The 18,845-nt window shown below is 46.5% G+C and overlaps 1 long non-coding RNA gene across 1 annotated transcript in view; it reads left to right on the forward strand.

Annotated features, from left to right (window-relative positions):
• The window catches only part of LOC310853041, a 115,713-nt gene extending 99,303 nt beyond the window's left edge, over positions 1–16,410 (forward strand). The window contains exon 3 of the long non-coding RNA XR_014568518.1: positions 16,247–16,410. This is a non-coding gene — a long non-coding RNA (uncharacterized lncRNA). The remainder of the gene's footprint in view (positions 1–16,246) is intronic.
• The last annotated feature ends 2,435 nt before the right edge of the window (positions 16,411–18,845 follow it).

The following is an 18,845-nucleotide window of genomic DNA, read 5'->3' on the forward strand; positions in this document are numbered from 1 at the left end:
TGACAGCCCTTGAGATATTTGAAGACAGCAGTCACAAAATTAAAAGACACCTGCTTCTTGGGAGAAAAGCAGTGACAAACCTCAGCAGCATCTTTAAAAAGCAGAGACATCACCTTGCCGACAAAGGTCCGTATAGTTCAAGCTATGGTTTCCCAGTAGTGATGTATGGAAGTGAGAGCTGGACCATAAAGAAGGCTGACTGCCGAAGAATTGATGCTTCTGAATTCTGGTGCTGGAGGAGACTCTTGAGAGTCCCATGGACTGCAAGAAGATCAAACCTCTCCATTCTGAAGGAAATCAGCCCTGAGTGCTCACTGGAAGGACAGACCCTGAAGCTGAGGCTCCAAGACTTTGGCCACCTCATGAGAAGAGAAGACTCCCTGGAAAAGACCCTGATGTTGGGAAAGATGGAGGGCACAAGGAAAAGGGGACGACAGAGGACGAGAAGGGGACAACAGAGATGGTTGGACAGTGTTCTTGAAGCTACCAGCATGAGTTTGACCAAACAGCGGGAGGCAGTGGAAGACAGGAGTGCCTGGCATGCTCTGGTCCAGGGGGTCACGAAAAGTCGGACATGACTAAATGACTAAACAACAACAAATCATATCTCCTCTCAGTATCTCAAGCTAAACATCCCCAGCTCCTTCAATCATTCCTCATCAGGCTTGGTTTCCAGACCCTTGATCATCTTGGTTGGCCTCTTCTGCACACCTTCCAGCTGGCCAGCATCCTTCTTAATCATGGCCAAGGAGATTTAAATGTGGGGGAGACTCTCATAAGGTGCCACAGCTTCCCAAAGCTCAATTTCTGCAGGAACCCAACAGAGGATCTTTGGGTGATGGCAAGCCCTTCCCTTATGGAACTCCCTCCTCTCTGGGAAACACCTGGCGCCAGCTGTGATGAATTTCCAGCTTTCATGAAAGCCGTGTCTGCTTGCACGGGAGTTGCTGGGTATTAATGCTGGGACACGCTTGTTTCATTATGCTTTTGACTGGTTGTTGAGGACTGGGAATGATATTTTCCCTTGAATTTTATTTTAAATGAGCAATTTTCAGAAAAGTTCTGTGTCCCTCTCTATGGGATTTTTATATAGTTTTTATAGATTTTTCCAAGTATACTTCTTCTAACAATATATCTTTAACAATTGTTCATATTTCGACCCTCCTCCCCTGAACTTCCCCCATATTCCCGTTTTGTTTTATTTCCATATTGTTCACCCTGTGTATTGTTTCCCTCAAATTTTCTCAATACATATACTCTTATTTTTTGTTGTATACAGTTGTGATTGTTTACTCAAACCCTGCCAATGAGTCTATTTCTTTATGTTGCCTCTTCATAAGTCTTGTAAATGGTTCCCATTATCTTTTAAAGTCTTTGTTGTCCTTTTCATGCAATTTTTCTGTTAGTTTTGCCAGTTCTGCATATTCCATAAGTTTCCCTTGCCATTGTTCTTTCGTTGGTATTTCTTCTGTCTTCCAAGTTTGTGCTAATATAATTCTTACCGCTGTTGTTGCATACATAACTAATTTCCAAATTTCTTTTTTTACATCTAAAATTCCTAGAAGGAATGCTTGTGGTTTCTTAAGAAAGGTCTTTTTAAACATTTTTTTCAATTCATTATATATCATTTCCCAGTAATTTCTAATCTTTTTGAGCCTCTCCACTCTTGTCCAGAGCAGCTAGGAGGGAAAGCAGTGAGTGGAGGGAGGGAGGAAGGCAGAAGACGGAGGAGGAGGAGGAGGAAGAGGAAGAGGAAGAGGAAGAAGAAGAGGAGGAGGAGGAGGAGGAGGAGGAGGAGGAGGAGGAGGAGGAGGAGGTACATGAAGTCACTGGCAGAGCACGAAAGGCAATGAACTGCAAACTTTTTTAGTTTTTGTTCCATGGTCTCTTGCATCTTCAGAGGCACTGATCCATCTCCTTGCCGAGGATGAAGAGTGACAAATATTTTAAATAAATGCTCTTCATTTAAAGCTGGACAGTACAGTGGTACCTCGGGTTAAGAACTTAATTCGTTCTGGAGGTCCGTTCTTAACCTGAAACTGTTCTTAACCTGAAGCACCACTTTAGCTAATGGGGCCTCCTGCTGCTGCCGCCGCACTGCCAGAGCATGATTTCTGTTCTCATCCTGAAGCAAAGTTCTTAACCCAAGGTACTATTTCTGGGTTAGCAGAGTTTGTAACCTGAAGCGTCTGTAACCTGAAGCATATGTAACCCGAGGTACCATTGTAGTCCACTTGAGGTCAAACCGAAAACACAATAGGAGGCTGTTGACCTTGCAGTCTGGACACTTCTGTCAATGCAACCTGGAATTCCATTTAGCCATTTCCCCTCTCCATTGCATGGCTGACTCAGAGGTAGCCTAGATCTTTAGACACCCATCTTGGACTTGTGCATCTGGTTCTCCTTACTTACATGTCAAACTATGTGTTAATCTCTGTTGAAATTCATGTTGTTTGTTTTGGTCCAGCTCTCTTTCCTGTCAAGTTCATCCTGAATCTCATTTCTGGCTTGCAAGAGATTAAGTTACTGCACCCGCTTTAGTGCTATCAGTAAATATGATGTACTTCCTTTTCGTGGAAAGATAGAAGGGAAGAAGGGAGTGGCTTTGTACCCCTCGACCTCATGATTCATGACTGGAGAGCAACTGTGGTGTAGAGGTGAGAGTGTTGGACCAGAATCTGGAAGACCAGAGTTCAAATCCCCCACGTGGCCATGAAGTTGCTGGGGGCCAGTCACTGCTTCTCAGCCTAACCAACTTCACAGGGTTGTTGTGGACAACGACCTTGAGCTTCTTGGAGAAAGAAGTCGGATATTAATACAATAGAATTAGAAAGATGATAGATAGATATAGATGATAGATGATAGATAGATGATAGATGATAGATAGATGATAGAGATTAGATGATAGATAGATAGATAGATGATAGATAGATAGATAGATAGATAGATAGATGATAGATAGATAGATAGATAGATAGATAGATAGAGATAGATAAGATAGATAGATGATAGATAGATAGATATAGATGATAGATGATAGATGATAGATGATGATGATGGATATAGATGATAGATATAGATAGATGATAGATAGATAGATAGATAGATAGATAGATAGATAGATAGATAGATGATAGATAGATATAGATAGATAGATAGATATAGATGATAGATAGATAGATAGATAGATAGATAGATAGATGATAGATAGATAGATAGATAGATAGATAGATAGATAGATAGATATGATGATAGATAGATAGATTAGATAGATGATAGATAGATAGATAGATAGATAGATAGATAGATAGATAGATGATATAGATAGATGATAGAGATAGATAGATAGATAGATAGATAGATAGATAGATAGATAGATAGATGATAGATAGATAGATAGATAGATAGATAGATAGATAGATGATAGATAGATAGATAGATAGAGAGAGAGAGAGAGAGAGAGAGAGAGAGATAGATAGATAGATAGATAGATAGATAGATAGATAGATAGATAGATAGATATAAGAGGGAGAGGGAGAGGGAGAGGGAGAGAGAGAGAGAGAGAGAGAGAGAGAGAGAGAGAGAGAGAGAGAGAGAGATTGTCCTGTTGGAAAGTTGGAAGCAGGGCATGCAAATCTCGACCGAAACCTGCCCAACACATTTCATAGGCTCTGCTAGATCTGCGTGGTGCCAACACAGGGAACTTCCTTGAAAAGCTAGAATTCCTTCTTTCTCATGCCTAAACAATCATTACAGGAAGTAGACATGGGACCAATTTCCATGGAACTCTGAGTTTGTGGAATAATCCCCAAGGAAAATCAACTTCTGGGTTGCCGAGTCGCTGATTTTTTCCTGAGAAAATGCCAACGAACCCAGTTGGCGCATGGGTGTCGGTTGAGTTTCTGATGAACCCGGTTGACGCACTAGCTAATAATTGTCTTCCCCGATAAATAGTTGTCTTTCCGTGCACGATACCAAAGCAGATGATCCAAGGGGGAGGAGGGGGATCTGTTTGCAATCTGTAGGCAAGGAAATACACGGGGAAGAGCAGGGTTGGCGGGACCCAGGCTGCTGCAAGGAGTACATAGAATACTATATTAGGGAGCGATGGAGAGTCGAAGCCCATGTGTGCGCCAGGCACTGTACGTGAGCAGCCAACAGCAACTCCTTTCGCAATCTGGAAGCCTTTGTGGGCTAGCTGCTTAAGGAAGGCAAAAACATCCACACGACTTGGAAGGATCCTTGGTATAATCTGCTCTGGAACTGCCTAGAGTGGGGTGTTGTTTACAGGGTGGTTTACAGTATAAAAGCAAAACAAAAATGCATGCAAAATAACAAACAAATTAATAACAGCCACCCCGACACATCTAAAAGCCCTAGGCTCAGGAAAGGCCTGGGTGAAGAAGAACATTTTTGCCTTGTGCTTAAAGGTGTATAATGAAGGCAACAGCCAAAGCTGCAGGGAGTCACTGCAGAAAAGGCCCGTTCTCATGTTGCACCCTCTAGAGCACGGGTAGGCAACCTAAGGCCTGTGGGCTGGATGCGGCCCAATCGCCTTCTCAATCCAGCCATCGGACGGTCCGGGAATCAGCGTGTTTTTACATGAGTAGAATGTGTCCTTTTATTTAAAATGCATCTCTGTGTCATTTGTGGGGCCTGCCTGGTGTTTTTACATGGGTAGAATGTCAGTAGTTCAGCCTACACTCAAGTAGGACCCTGGCAGAGACACATGACCAACCGGCATGTTCTCTCCCTCCTGGTCGATCGTTCGGGAGCTTCAAAAGTTTTATTCAGCCCGAACATCACAATGACCGATGCCAACAGACACTGGCACACTTAGGGATCTGCAGAGTTTGCGCAGCTTGCATAACAGACCTCAGCATCTCAGCATTTTGGCTAATCTACTTTATTTACACATAAACACACACGGAGCACTGCAACATGGCTCCCTCTCTCTCTAGCATCAGACAGCAATGGGGGGGGGGGGACAAAGGACAATAGTCCCACTTCACGGAACACAGTAACACAAAAATCCTATCTCTGTCACTTCCCACTCTGTGGAGTCAAAACATATACCGTCATGTGATAGACAACAATCCCATGACTGCAATCATGGAGCAGGAATTCTAACATAGAAAGTGTCCTTTTATTTAAAATGCAACTCTGGGTTATTTGTAGGACATAGGAATTTGTTCATTTTCCCCCCTCCAAAATATAGTCCGGCCCCCCACAAGGTCTGAGGGACAGTGGACTGGCCCCCTGCTGAAAAAAATTGCTGAATCCTGCTCTAGAGCACCTATGGAGGGGGCACACAAAGAAGGACCTCCAATGATTTCTGAGGTGGGTTGTCTTTTAAGGGTTGCTTTCTCTGGAATGCAGGTGGCGAATCCCCGTGGCGGGGTGAGCTCCCGTCGTTCGGTCCCAGCTCTTGCCCACCTAGCAGTTTGAAAGCACCCCTAAGTGCAAGTAGATAAATAGGTACCGCTTTATAGCAGGAAGGTAAACGGCGTTTCCGTGTGCTGCGCTGGTGCTGGCTCGCCAGATGCAGCTTGTCACGCTGGCCACGTGACCTGGAAGTGTCTGCGGACAGCGCTGGCTCCCGGCCTCTTAAGTGAGATGAGCGCACAACCCCAGAGTCAGACATGACTGGCCCGTACGGGCAGGGGTACCTTTACCTTTACTTCTCTGGCAGCAGCTTTCATTGCATCCTAGAGAAGGAAGGTTGCTATATTGGGAAGGGCCTCAGAGGATGATCTCAGGGTTCGGGTCGGTTCCTATGGAGAGAGGCAGTCCTTGAGGTGTTGCACTCCTGGCCGTTTAAGGTTTTATAGATCAAAACCAGTACTTGGAATCAGGCCCAGAAACTAACTGGCAGCCGATGCAGTCGGGCCACTGTCATTATAGTATGTTGAAACCATCTTGTCCCAGTGAGCCACCTGGCTGCCATATTCTGCACCAGCTGAAGTTTCCAAACTGTCTTGTCCCTTGAAGAAAACAAAGAAGGTCAGCTGTGGAACTACCGTGGCCCTGTGGGTCATGCCCTACACTCAGGCAAAAGCGCTACGTGTCACATCTTTGAAAAAAGAAATCTAGCTAGGCTTATTTGTTTACTTACTTATTCAAACATTTGTATGCCACCGGGTCACTAAAACAAAAATATTCAAGCTATTTACAGCAATAAAAACTTAAATGTGTACAGTAAAAACCCTATAAAAAAGTCCAGTCCTGTGGAACACTCTGCCAATGGCACCTAAGGCTTGTTTGCTTCTTGTTGTCTGATGAGGCTCACCAGGAAGTACCATGGACCTAACTTGTTCAGCTGGAGGCCACCACCAGAGGGCAGTCAAGAAGAAGAGTTTGGATTTGATATCCTGCCTTTCACTCCCTTTAAGGAGTCTCAAAGCGGCTAACAATCTCCTTTCCCTTCCTCCCCCACAACAAGCACTCTGTGAGGTGAGTGGGGCTGAGAGACTTCAGAGAAGTGTGACTGGCCCAAGGTCACCCAGCAGCTGCATGTGGAGGAGCGGAGACGCGAACCCGGTTCCCCAGATTACGAGACTACCGCTCTTAACCACTACACCACACTGGCGTAGAGTCAAGATCTCCTGGAGGGAGAGTCAAAGCTGGACCCTTTGAGGTAGGGATTTTGAGAGCTGCCTTCTCTTTCGCAAGGGCCTGTTTCAGCTGCCACCAACCAGCTTCCCCCAAACTCTTCCCCTACAGGCTTTTGAAGCTTCCTTACTTGCCTGGACCGCATCCTCTCCTCCATGTCATGGAACAGCTCATCTTCTGCCAGCAGGGAGAGAGAGAGAGAGAGAGAGAGAGAGAGAGAGAGAGAGAGACCAGGACTACCTAACGGGTGGGATTCAAGGACGGAGGAAGCAATGGTTCTGAATACCAGCTGCTGGAAACCACAGGAGGAGAGGGTCCTGCTCTTTTTGTTTTCCAATTTTTTTTATTGATTTTCCAAAATTTTAAACAAACAAACAAACAAACAAACATAAATCATAATTGAACTTGGTACAATCTTAGTAACATTGTTAAATGACTTCCTCAAATTCCCTTGACTGAATTTCATTATATATCATTGTAACGGTTTTGCAAAATAAAATCTCATTAAACTTACTTAGTCCTCTTAACATCTTTGTTTCTTTTCATCTTAACTTTAAACATGTTATTCAATAACTTCACATATTTAAATCCGTAGCCTATCTAATTTTTTGCAAGTGTCTCTATTCAATTTATCTTAGCATATTTGAGAAAACAGTCTTTGAATTTCTTCCATTCTTCCTGGTGCTCCTCCTCCTTCTGGTCGCAGATTCTTCTGGTCAGCTCAGCTAGCTCTGAAAAATCCATCACCTTCATCTGCCATTCCTCCACTGTAGGGACTTCTTGTGTTTTCCAGTTCTTGGCTAATAAAATTCGAGCTGCAGTTGTGGCATACAAAAACAATCTAACATCTTTCTTGGGCAATTCCAGACTTGTTATTCCAAGAAGAAAGGCTTCTGATTTCTTAACAAATGTATATTTCAACATTTTTTTCAATTCATTATAAATCTTCCCCCAGAAGTCTTTCACCTTGGGACAGGTCCACCACATATGATAAAAGGTGCCCTCCTTTTCTTTACATTTCCAGCACAGGTTATAACAATTGTGATAAATCTTTGCTAATTTTACAGGGGTCAGGTACCATCTATACATCATTTTCATAATGTTTTCCTTTAACACTGTACATGCAGTGAACTTGACCCCTTTCCTCTACAACCTTTCCCAGTCTGAGAGTCCTGCTCTTGTGCTCGGATTCTGTTTGTGGGTTTCCTGGTTTGCCACTGGGAGAACAGGATGGGTGACAGGATGGGGGAAAGGGGTGACCTCTTGTGATAGTGAAGACCAGTGGGTAAACCTCACACGACAGAGGCAGCACCCTGCAAAGAGACAGCATGGCTTGTGGAAAGGCAACCCAGGTTGGGGGGCACCTGTCAGGGATTGTTCTGCTGGGATTCCTGCATTGCGGGGGGCGGGTTTGTCTAGATGACTCCTGGGGATCCCTTACAACTCTATGATTCAATGATCCAAGTGTTGGTGCTGACCTTTAAAGCCCTAAACGGCCTCGGTCCTGTATACCTGAAGGAGCATCTCCACCCCCATCGTTCAGCCTGGACACTGAGATCCAGCACTGAGGGCCTTCTGGTGGTTCCCTCTCTGCAAGAAGCCAAGTTACAGGGAACCAGACAGAGGGCCTTCTCGGTGGTGGTACCTGCCCTGTGGAACACCCTCCCAGCAGATGTCAAAGAGAACAACAACTACCTAACATTCAGAAGCCCTGTTTAGGGAAGTTATTAATATTTAATGCTGTATTTTTAACACTCGATTGGGAGCCGCCCAGAGTGGCTGGGGAATCTCAGCCAGATGGGCGGGGTATAAATAATAAACTATTACTATTATTACTATTATTAGAGCAGCCTTTCTCAACCTGTGGGTCCCCAGATGTTGTTGGACTACAACTCCCATCACCCCTAGCTAGCAAAGCCAGAGCTCAGGGAGATAGGATTTGTAGTCCAACAACATCTGGGGACCCACAGGTGGAGAACCGCTGCATTAGAGCATTTTCAGCAGAGGTTGAGTAGATCCTTTAGCTGTGATTCCTGCATGCTAGGTGTTAGCAACTAGATGTTCCTTGGGAATCTCTTCCAACTTCTACGATCCATGCCTTGCTGCGGATGATGATAATGTTTTTGTGTGTTCCTTGCCCCCCTCCCTGCCTCCACTTCCCTCTGACCTTCAGAGTGCCTTGTGCAAAACACCGAAAACTGGATTTAGCGCCCTGAAATTAGCATACCAGATTCCTGCTCCTGCTCCCCATGTAATCTGCACCTGCAAAGATGCCCCGGAGCAGCTGGGCGTAGCCACCTGGTGTATCCATAACACATTGGTTGTTGTTCCTTTCCGTGCTCAAAGTTGCAAAACCCTCCATGTTTGTCTCCCTGGAAACCGCCGCCGCAGCACCAGTGTGGTCCAACGACCAGGGAATGGTGGCCAGGGTGAAGTTCCCAGCTCGGCTGGTGGGGTGGGGGACGCCTTCTCCCCCTCCGTGCCCCGGAGCAAGTTCTGCCCCCAAAGAAAACACTCCCAGGCTGCTGCCAAGAGTTTGGGGGCTCACCAGAGAGGGTGGAGGGGTCAAGGCACGGCCCTGTCACCTACAGAGGGGTCTTAAGAGCCCGCAGACTTGCTTTCCATACACACTGAAGCATCAAAGCACATTCCGCCACTCCCAGCAAATAAAATAAAATTCATGGGAACTGTAGTTTCTTAAGGGAGCTGGGAACTGTAGATCTGCAAGGGGGGGACACACTGCAAGTTCCCAGGATTCTCAGGGGAGTGGAATGTGCTTTATAGGGATGGTACTTATCTAGAAGGGGAAGAAATGGAGGCAGTGAGAGATTTTACTTCCTTGGGCTCCATGATCACTGCAGATGGTGACAGCAGCCACGAAATTAAAAGACGCCTGCTTCTTGGGAGAAAAGCGATGGCAAACCCAGACAGCATCTTAAAAAGCAGAGACATCACCTTGCCAACAAAGGTCCGTATAGTTAAAGCTCTGGTTTTCCCAGTATTGATGTTTGGAAGTGAAAGCCGGACCATCAAGAAGGCTGATCGCTGAAGAATTGATGCTTTTGCATTCTGGTGCTGGAGGAGACTCTGGAGAGTCCCATGGACTGCAAGAAGATCCAACCTCTCCATTCTTAAGGAAAGCAGCCCTGAGTGCTCACTGGAAGGACAGATCCTGAAGTTGAGGCTCCAAGACTTTGGCCATCTCAAGAGAAGAGAAGACTCCCTGGAAAAGACACTGATGTTGGGAAAGATGGAGGGCACAAGGAGAAGGGGACGACAGAGGACGAGATGGCTGGATAGTGTTCTCGAAGCTACCAGCATGAGTTTGACCAAACTGTGGGAGGCAGTGGAAGACAGAAGGGCCTGGCGTGCTCTGGTGCATGGAGTCATGAAGACACAACTAAATGACTAAACAACAACAACAACTTATCTACAGCCTCTGGCTTTGTAAAGTCACCTGCCAACTCTTATTATTCAAGGATTTAGCACATTTATTGCCCACTGTTCTCTCCACGAAACCCCAGGCGCTCTCCTTGCTTCTCCCCCTTCTCATTTAATCCCCACAACAACAACAACAACCCTGTGAGGTAGGTAAAGCAGAGAGGCAATGGCTGATCCCAAAGGTCACCCAGTGACAGGGTGCCAACTTGAATAAAATATTGGGGGGGAGGGGTCCCAGGTAAGCCTCACCCTCATAATCAATCACAAAGCATGGTGCACACACACACACCATTTAAATGGCAATGCCCATCAACCTGAGAGGCCCCCCCTCAAATATTTTATTGGGGGGGCCAAAGGGACCTCGGCTCCTAGGAGTTGACTCCTTTGCCCAGTGGTTAGCTCTACTACTGTGTGGCCCCCAAATTTTGAATCCCTCCCAAGCTGATGCCAAAACTTTTGCTAGTTCTGTGTCATGTTCTGCCACGAACCCCATGTTTTCTGATTGCCCCCCCCAACTGAGTATTTGACACAGCAAATTGGGGTCCCAAGTTAATGCCCAACATTTCTTTTCTTTTTTAAAAAAATAATTTTTATTAACAGGCCAATCACATCACATTAATTCCAAATAACAATAATTAGCAGTCCTTACTCCCGATCATCGCTTGACGTATGTACGTTTGCTTCTGTTCTGATTGTTTATTTTGAGCTCCTGCAACTAGCTGCGCAGATCAGAGACAGCGTCCAGGAGAGCCGACCCACACGTTTGGGGGCGCATATGAAATTTTTGGGGTGTCACACGTTAATGGAGCTCTCGAACCACTACGCCTCACTGCCTCCAACAATGACGTGCATCAGCTCTTAAAAGTTGTGCTTGAGGGAGGAATGTTTCCTTTCTGCCCTTGGAGGGGACAATGCCACTTTCAAAAGGAAAGGACCCCGCTCTCGACATCATTTGGGAGCCGTGTACCAGGACCAGACAGGACCGAAGACTAGAGTGAACTGAGCAATAAGGGTGCATTTTAACCTTTTAGGGTCAGCTTGCTTCTCCTTTGGAACAAGACCAGAGACTGGGTGTCTAAAAATGCATTTAATTCTCTCCCCGCTCCCTGAGCTCCTTCCCTTGCCTAAACTTACTTGGAGTTCAACTACAGGTACCAACTTCAGGGTCCCCATTCCTTGCCGGATTCTGCCTCCATTAGGGGCCACGCAACACTTCAGGCATAGCAGCAGTACTGGGGACCAGTAGGGACTAGAGTATGGGTACCAGACATCCCCATTTCCTGGGACCAGTCCCTGGATTTACAAATCTGTCCCCAGACCAAATCCGTCCCCGGAATGTGCCCAGATTTCATTTAATGTCCCCCGATTTATATTTTAAGTGTTGCAGATTTATTAGTAGGGGATGAATATTGTGCAATTGGTTCAACAGCACAAGACACACCATATGGAAACTTCCGGCAGCGAACAGCTCCTGAAGCCAGCCAGAGCCAACTGCGCTCCCAGGCTGGCTCCAGGCAGCTGAGACTGCGACTGCCAAGGGGGAACCAGGGACGCCCACTGACACATATACACCCCATGACCCAAATCAAGCCAGGAGCGAGAGTGCCCAGCCACCCGGCAGACTGCCCTGCGGCGCTCTGGGACAAGTAAAAACCCTGGAGCTGATGCAGGGAGAAGGAGGAGAGGAGAAGGAAAGGGAAGAGAGAGGAAGAGGAAGGAGGAAAAAGAGGGGAGCCCCAATCTTGCTGCGCCGCTGCCGCCACCGGCACTGAGAAGTGGTAGGAAAGGACACGTGGCCAAGCCCAGGCCTGACCCAAGCCTACTCCACAGTGGCTAGCACTCTGAGAGAGCAGGATGGGGCCCAGAGGAAAGCCACACGACAGAAGAGACCACAGAAGAGAAGATATTACTTCTTAATTTTTTTCTCTCTTTTCAGGGGAAAAAATGTCCCTGGATTCTTTGAAGAAAAATATGGTAATGTTAGACTAGAAGGAATTGTAATTCTCGCAGATCTCAGCACCCCTGGGTACTGCGCATGCACAACAGTGGCTGGGGAAATGAGGAACTCCTTGTGGCAGCATCCCAGAGGTGCTGGTGGCCTTGGGAATTTCTCATTTCCCATGGCTCCGCCATCATGGGAGCTAGGAAAGTTTCTGCAAGTCACAATCCATTTGGAAGGGAGTGGTCCCTCCTGCCTTGGAGGTTTCTGAGCATGTTGGGTGACCATCTGCCAGGGGTGTTTTAGCCGAGAGTCCTGCATTGCAGGGGGTTGGCCTAGACCAGGGGGTCAGCAAACTTTTTCATCACACTGTCCCTCAGACTATGTGGTGGGCCAGACTATATTTGGGGGGGTGAACAAATTCCTACACCCCACAAATAACCCCAGAGATGCAATTTAAATAAAATCACACATTCTACTCATGTAAAAACACACTGATTCCTTGACCGTCCGCGGGCCGGATTGAGAAGGCAATTGGGCTGGATCCAGGCCCCGGGCCTAAGGTTGCCTAACCATGGCCTAGATCAGCGGTTCTCAACCTGTGGGTCCCCAGATGTTGTTGGACTACAACTCCCATCATCCCTGAACTCTGGCCTTGCTAGCTAGGCGTGATGGGAGTTTTGTTGAACTACAACTCCCATTGAGAAAGGCAGGCTGAGATGATCCTTGGGGTCTGTTCCAACTCTACTAATCTATGATTCTAAGTTCTTCCAGGCAGAGCAGAAAATTGGGAGTTGGGTGCAAGTGCACACCCTGGGTTTACTGCATGGTATGGGATTTTAGGAGCTCGGGGACATCACACACACACACACACACACACACATATTGCAAGCACATTTTGAAAACCTAACAGTGAGAGTAAACGATTACATAACGTCCTTTGAAAACTGCAGAATATGATGGGAAATGCGAGCTTTTATTGCAGGGTGTGTAGTGCTTCGGCACAACCCATGTGCCTCTTACAAATTGATGCTCTGTTTTCCTTTGAGTAAAAGGTGCTAATTAGATGTGGGAGGTGAGGAAATGCGTTTTATGGGATGGAATGACTCCTCCAGAAGACCTTTGCCCTTGAAACCTGGGAAAGAGGGAACAAAGGTTCCTTCCTTTCAACCCCAGGCTTCCCAAAAAATAGCATGTCCCCATAATGATTCATGGCAGGCGGTTATTTGGGCATCCAGTATCCCTGGAGGGCACCAAGTTGGCAAAGCCTGCTTTCATTAGTGGGGTCCAGAAGAATAATAATAGAATGGTAGAGTTGGAAGAGACCCCAAGAGTCATCTAGGGCCATTTCAAGGCAGATGCCTTCAAAAGAAAGTGTTGTTCAAAATACAGTTGAATGCTGCTGCATTTAGAAAACATTTGTGGATGTGGATGTTTTACTGTTACAAAGTCCTCCGTGCTTCTGTCGAATTGCAGCCACCGGCTCCAACAAATAAAAGTACATCTGGTCTAAGTTAATAAGTAAGTAAAATAAAAAAGAAAATTTAAAAATCCTGTATTCTGGATTGCCAAAGGAAAGGGGGCGGGGAGAGAAACCATATTTCTGCTGTATCTTTTGAGGAAAGGGGTGTTTTATTTTTAAATACGAATCACATTTCCAGTCAATCATCTGGAAAGCACCAGACATTTCTCTGCCCTGATCATCTTTCTGAGCCAAAAATGGAACCTAAATGATTTTCCTCCCACAATGTAAAACAGAGGCATGAGAACAGATGGGGAGAATGGCTCTAAGGGAGGAGAGAGAAAAGGAGCCCTGACTGGCCGTTCCACGCAAGAGGGTACCATGGACAGCGATGGATCCAGGAGACCTTCCCCCTCGATCATTTCGCCCCTTAAGAGGGATCCCTTAGGGATGGCTGAGCTCTGGGGGAAATCCACCTCTGGACTCCAACGAAGAAGCAAGCATGTCCCATGGTCTACGTGTTCCTTCGGACTGAACTGGGGGTCACATAAGTCAGGGCACCCCTGAATTTACAATAACTTTCTGCACACGAAAAAACAGCAAGGAGACTTGAGACGCCTTAAAATAGAGTTGCCATAAATCAGGACTAATAATAATAATAATAATAATAATAATAATAATAATAATTTATTTGTACCCCACCCATCTGGCTGCGTTTCCCTTCCAACAAAGACCAAAAATACCCAAAAGTTGTTTAAGTTGTTTTTTTTAGACAAATTCCAAAGTTGTTGAGCTTCTTTTTCACACACAAAAATCGCCCCCCAAGAATTGAATTCTGAGTTGACTTGCCAATTCCCCCAGTTGACAATTCCGCCTTTGGAATCCCGGTAATGTCAAGGGAAATCGAGACTTACAGCAGCTCTACTTAAAAACTATCACAGTCGTCCCCAGAGTGAGTGGTACTGCCCCTTAGGGGGGCACCAAGGGGCGAGGGGGTGGCCAGAGGCAGATTATGGGGAACCCAACTATGGTGTAAAATAGAGGGCAAGAGTGTGCCCCTCTGTGTGCCCCAGCCTCTGCCCAGGAGACCGGGATCCAGGCAAGGGGTGGGATGGGTGAAGGCAAAGATCGCCCTCCGTGTGACCCACCTGGCACATGCCAGGCATTGTCACATGACGTGACACGTGACGTGCCACGCGGCCAGGGTCCCTCAATTTTGGGGGCAAGTCAGCTCCCCTGATGGTATCCCTGTATCAAGTTCATCCATTTTGTGCAATTAATCCAACTAAATAGTTCTAATTGGCTTTTGAAAAAATGTGCAATTAATTGTTACCGTTTTGAATTGCGTTGGGTTTATTTCCTTTCTTAGTAGGTCATGTTGTTGTTGTTGTTGTTTAGTCATTTAGCCATGTCCGACTCTTCATGACCCCCTGGACCAGAGCACGCCAGACACTCCTGTCTTCCACTGCCTCCCGCAGTTTGGTCAGACTCATGCTGGTAGCTTCGACAACACTGTCCCACCATCTCGACCTCTGTTGTCCCCTTCTCCTTGTGCCCTCCATCTTTCCCAGCATCAGGGTCTTTTCCAGGGAGTCTTCTCTTCTCATGAGGTAGCCAAAGTCTTGGAGCCTCAGCTTCAGGATCTGTCCTTCCAGGGAGCACTCAGGGCTGATTTCCTTCAGAATGGGGAGGTTTGATCTTCTTGCAGTCCATGGGACTCTCAAGAGTCTCCTCCAGCACCAGAATTCAAAAGATTTAATTTATATACCACCCTCCTCAGCTCCAGTACTTGGGTCATGCAAACCGCTATTCTGGAAATATATATATGCTTTTATAGGGTAGTGGGCACTGGGGCTGAGTTTATGGAGCCAAGGAGGCAGAGACCCGAAAATGTTTGGGAACCACTGTTCTAGGCATTCTTGGGCCAGACCTATTCCAACTGCAGAGGGGGCACACATTTCAGTATTTCAAATTTAAAATAACTTTCCTCGCTCCCAGTGCATCTGTCCTCCTCCTGTCATGGGCATCAAAGTCAGGGTGGCAGAAATCCATTTGCTCTTCCCTTTGCCCTCTGGCCCATCCTTGGGTTCATTCTCTTCAGCAAAGATCAGAGACGGGGTGGTGCCAAGAGATGGACCTCACAAAAATGGCTTAGTATGCACATATGCTTGCCGAAGAGCTCAGAAGAATTTGCACACATTATGCCACCAACCCTCTCGCTATCATTAGGATTAATTGGTTTCTCACTCCACCTAATGAAACGATGCTCCAGGCAGTTTACAGCAACCCTTGATGGTAGGCTCACATTCTTCTCCATGCGTTGCAGGTCCTGGGCGGCTGAGGCTGGCAGATGGGAGCTTGCTGAAGGCCACCCAGGAAGCGGGTGAACAAACGGGGAATCGATCCCTGGGCTCGCAGCTCCAAACTCATGGCAGCAGCTTTGAGTCAGAGGAATGTTCTCTCCAAAGTAAAGTGGCCAATGAGCAGAGTTTCTCCCCCAGTGACCAGAACCTATGGTGGCTGTTATCTTTCAAGGAAAAATTCAAAGATGGGCATGATAACTATGTTGTTGTTGTTTAGTCGTTTAGTCGTGTCCGCCTCTTCGTGACCCCCTGTACCAGAGCACGCCAGGCCCTCCTGTCTTCCACTGCTTCCCGCAGTTTGGTCAAACTCATGCTGGTAGCTTTGAGAACACTGTCCCACCATCTCGTCCTCTGTCATCCCCTTCTCCTTGTGCCCTCCCTCTTTCCCAGCATCAGGGTCTTTTCAAGGGAGTCTTCTCTTCTCATGAGGTGGCCAAAGTCTTGGAGCCTCAGCTTCAGGATCTGCCCTTCCAGTAAGCACTCAGGGCTGGTTTCCTTCAGAATGGAGAGGTTGGATCTTCTTGCAGTCCATGGGACTCTCAAGAGTCTCCTCCAGCACCAGAATTCAAAAGCATCCATTCTTCGGCGATCAGCCTTCTTTATGGTCCAACTTTCACTTCCATACATCACTACTGGGAAAACCATAGCTTTAACTATATGGACCTTTGTTGGCAAGGTGATGGCACTGCTTTTTAAGATGCTGTCTAGATGATAAGACAACAGGCATATGATAACCATAGCCGACAGGTATAATAGGTTTATAAATAAAAGACTATTTATGTATGCAACGATGGCAGCAAGAATGCTTCTAGCCCAGAGATGGAAAGAAGGAGAATACCGATCGGAGAAGACTGTCAGGTGAAACTAATGGAATATGCAGAAATGGCAGGACTGACGGGAAAGATCAGAAACCAGGAAGACCAAGTATTCTTAAAAGACTGGAATAGCTTTGTAATATATTTAGAAGACCACTGTAAACAGCTGGAATCATTGGCAGGGATACAATGACACTTGTAAAGGGAAATGAACTTTGGTTAATATAATTACATAATAGATTGATGATGATGATGATGATGATGATAAATATAATAATAATAATAATAATAATATTTATACCCCACCCATCTGGCTGAGTTTCCCCAGCCACTCTGGGCGGTAATGGTAAAAGATACAGAAAAAAATATTTTATTCTTATTGAAATGGAAGCCATGGAGGGAGGGGAGGAGGTCTGAAGGTTCGAAAGAATCTTCTCTTTCTTGATGTTTTGGAATGGTTGTGGTAACTATATCATTTTATGTAAAATCAATTTTTAAAGAACTTATTTAAAAAAAGCATTTGGGACTTTTAAGGCAAGTAAGAGAGGACAAGAAAGAAGTCTATAGAATAATGCCTGGCCTTGAGAAAGTGGGTGAATTTTCTCCCTCGCTCCAAACACTAGAACTCAGGGACATCCAATGTCCCTGGACCAAGAGAAGAAAGAGCCCCTTCACACAGTACAGTGGAACCTCGGGATGTGAACGGGATATGTTCCGGAGCCCCGTTCACATCCTAAGTAGACCGTAACATGTGACTGCGTGTCTGTGTGTCTGTGTGTGCACAGGTCACATTTCGCAGCTTCTGCGCATGCGCATGATGTCATTTTGAGTGTCTGCGCATGCGCGAGCAGCGAAACCCGGAAGTAACATGCTCTGTTACTTCTGGGTCGCCGCAGAGCGCAACCTGAAAAATACTTAACGCTACTTCAACCCGAGGTATGACTGTACAGAGTTAAACTGTGGAACTCACTCCCACAGGATTAGACAAGTTCATGGAGGAGAGAGCTATCAAGGGCTACTGGCCCTGATGGCGCTGCTCTGCCTGAAGTTGGATTCAGGCTGCCTGTAGCAAGGCTTCTGAATATCAGTTGCTGGAAACTTCAAGAGGAGAGAGGGCTGCTCTTGTGCTCAAATCCTGCTGTCAGGTTTCCCCATGGGCCACTGGGAGAAGAGGATGCTGGACTAGATGGGCCATTGGCCTAATCCTGCAGGCTTTTCTTATGTTCTTAGAAACACAAGCACAGAGAGCCACAGAAACAGGCAATCAACAAAACTCAAGATTAAGTGTTGATGTGCCTTGATATCAATGAACAATGCTCTTGGGTCATAGCTTACAAGGCCCCTGGAGGTACCTGGATCACGCCTGGTCCAGCCCACTGTTTCCAAGCAGACATAGCAAGATTCCCTGAAAGGCTTACACAGGAGGTGCGTAAAGACTGCGTCTGACTCCTGTTTTCTGTCCCAAACTGCATCCAGTATCCACAAGCAGCTGGAAGGCTGGATGGGTAAGCAGGTGCAGAGTAGGTGTCCAGCATCTGACCTGGAGATGCAAATCCTGGGAGTGTTTAGCAGGTCTTTCCCCTTTGCCAGGTCCTGTCCAGCTCCCAGCAGGTTAAGGCAGGATGAGACTGCCGAGGGTTGCCAAGCAAGGTTCAGGGCGAGGGCACGCGAGGGATCAATCCCAGGGCAGGTCATGAACTAGGGCAGGCAATGATCAATGCATATGATCAAGGGCAGAACTCAGATTCAGGGAAGTGCACCATGGCAGCAGATGACAAGCAGGAACAAGTAACTGCAGAAATATCCTGCTGGCCTCTCATTTATTTATTTAGTACCTTTATCTCCCGTAGAATCATAGAATACAGTGGAACCTTGGTTCTCAAACTTAATTTGTTCCGCAGGTCCATTCAACTTTCAGGCATTCTTTAGCTGTGATTCCTGCATTGCAAGGGGTTGGACTAGATGGCCCTTGGGGTCCTTTCTCTGATTCTGTAACCCCAGAAGGCAAGCAGTTTGCTACACCTGAGGGACAGTTTGAGCTGATGGAGGCTGTACACGCCCAGGTAAAGGTAAAGGACCCCTGACAGTTAAGTCCAGCTCCAGACGACTCTGGGGTTGTGGGGCTCCTCTTGCTTTGCAGGCCGAGGGAGCCGGCATTTGTCCACAGTTTTTCTGGGTCATGTGGCCAGCAGGACTAAGCCGCTTCTGGCGCA

Source organism: Podarcis gaigeae (assembly GCF_964106915.1).
Source record: "Podarcis gaigeae genome assembly, chromosome: 9".
Classification (NCBI taxonomy): domain Eukaryota; kingdom Metazoa; phylum Chordata; class Lepidosauria; order Squamata; family Lacertidae; genus Podarcis; species Podarcis gaigeae.